This window comes from Nicotiana tomentosiformis, chromosome 4, assembly GCF_000390325.3.
Source record: "Nicotiana tomentosiformis chromosome 4, ASM39032v3, whole genome shotgun sequence".
Taxonomy (NCBI): domain Eukaryota; kingdom Viridiplantae; phylum Streptophyta; class Magnoliopsida; order Solanales; family Solanaceae; genus Nicotiana; species Nicotiana tomentosiformis.
In genome coordinates, this window is record NC_090815.1 from 8,862,054 (window position 1) to 8,864,742 (window position 2,689).

A 2,689-nucleotide genomic window follows, 5' to 3' on the forward strand; every position below is an offset into this window, starting at 1 on the left:
AATAAATAACTTTAGTATATACTTTTAAGACTTTATATAAAATTTTCCTTAAAAATGTCTAAAAATATTTCGGGATTATCTCATGGGATGTATATTTAATAAAACTATGAAGTACATCCATTCTTTATTTACTTTAAATAATTGGTTGTATCATCACTTTCTTATCCAATCTATACTATATTAAAAGCACGAATACGCTTAACGAAATGCCATTCGCCTATTTTATCCTTTAAAAATATATTTCACATAGGATAAAATAGTCCTTTTTTTTAATATTTAGACATAATCATTTAATTATTTTCCTAATATCTAAAATTTCGAAATCAACTAAATTTTATATATTAAATTCTTCCTTATTAAACTAAGAGTACGTAATATAGCAGATTTTGCTTCCTTCATCAAGGGACTTCCACTATTGAAATTTCCATTTGGACCTTTTTTTCTCTCCCTCAACTCTATTCTTTTACGATGTATTTATATAAATTTATCTTCATTGTTTGATTTTTGTTTGAGTATTTTTTTTTAAATCTATAATCAAGATTAGTTGCATCTAATTCAGTTTCACGTGTCTTCGGTATCATTCTTCATGCGTCCTATTTTAATCCTACAAGAGAGGATGAAGTGCCGGACAACATTAGTTTTGAGGTAAAGAATCTAGGATAGTTTTGAGGTAAAGAATCTATGTATGTTCTACCAATAAAAGTTCAAACATATTTCATTATTTTAGATATAATATTTATTTTTTTCTTTCAAATATTATTCTTGCACTTTTTGACAATTGTTTCCAATATAAAGAGAGCATTGTTATATATTTAAATATTCTTTTACTTGAAAAGTTTTTTTTAATTCCTAAAGTTTCTTAAGATTGGGAAATAATAGGAGAGTACTACTTTTCTAGATAAATTAAGGATGAAATTTTAGCAAACATGAGCAATCTTCATAAATATTATTGGCTGGATTTTCAAGAAAAAAAAAAGGAGATGACAATTTAAACAGTTAAACAATTAGTTATGGTGTTTGGATTTTAAAATAATTAATCATTAAATTTCTAAAATTTAAAAAAAGATAATTCCTACCAAAAATAATAAAAAATTTACGGGTACAACATTCTCTTAATTGTCTCACACAAAATAGTGTTTGACATTTCATGTCATTGGAGTTTGCATTATTGCACTATGTGAATTTTGAAAAATAATGAATCGTGGCTGACTCAAATAGTTCCCTTTTGTCACATATGGAATCACAAAAACCTGAGATTCCAATCTCATCTTTTGTTAGGTTCGTCCTTTTATTCCAAAGCCCCCATTCTCCTACTTTTAATGAGTTTACTTCTACACACTAATAATAGTGTATAACAATTAACATTTTCTTGGGCTACAGTGTATAAATGATCGGATGGATCAAGGGCGAACACTTATCGTTTATAATATAGATTATCAGGGTATTATTTAATTTTTTTCAGTCCCTTGCTTCAGATGTAGAAGCATTTAAATCGAAAAATTGGTGCTCAATTGAACTGATGCACTCCACTTATGAACATGAAAAACTTAAACGATTGAAGCAGGTTGTTGACCACAGAATAAAGGTGTATTACTATCATTTTTAGTCCGTGTCAGAAACTATTTATATTTGGTAGCCGAAAAAGTATATAAAATTTGTATATAACATACAAAATGTATATATATATATATATATACAAAAAATAAATTGCTATTATTTTCATAGTGACAATCATTTTTCCCAGAATAATAAAGGCCTTTCTCGTGTGATGGGTACTAAACCTAGCACCTTTTTTTTATATTCGGTAGAATAATTTCTTAGGTATAATATTGTAGTACTTCCAAGGATCGGGTCAATCAAAACTTTAGATGGACATTATTTTAAAGTAAAAGAGTTACAACTTTCTGTGGATGAGCAATTTCTTTCTAGAAAATCTAAAGCAAAAGCTAAAACTTTTTAGTATTAATTTATGAAAGAGTTTTAGCATATTTCTTCCATTAAAAGGCACTTTGTCACAAACTTTTCAAGATAGTTTTCTTCACATATGCAATTATGAACTTTCTTCCTGTTTCAGAAGGGAAACTTTTCACTTTCACACTTTGCCCGTGGAACTTTCCTCTATTGCCCCTGATTTCAAGTTGAGCAGGGTTTTCCTGTCCCTACTGAATTATAAAAGAGGTAAAATTGTTTCTTCAAAACTTGAAGAGCTTTTTTAAAATTACTTTTTAAGTTAAAATATTATCAAAGCACACCTTATATACTCAAGCAGAAAATCGAGTAATGCGACATTAAGAGATATCTTTCACAATAAGGAGATTTGTATACGGTCGAAATAGATTTCAGCCTTCTTACGTTCGATCGAGTTCGAATGATAAGCAACCGGAGTGGGATTTTGGGATGAGTTCCGAAGACAGTACAAACGAGCCTCGAGTTTCAAAGACTAATCGAGGAATCGGCTCGATGCTATTATCGAGCCCATGACCAAATCGATCCGCAAGGCAACGTGAGGGTGGTCGGAAATGCGCTACATCCCTAAGGTCGAACTCAAGCCAAAGCCGAGGGCTCGACCCAATAACGAGTTCGAGCCAGTATCGAGCTCGCAGGCAAGAGCCGTTATAAACGCAAAGGGAAGCTGAGGTAACATATGCAAACGCGGCAGGGTGGCCGCGAACGCATAGAAGGAAAGGGG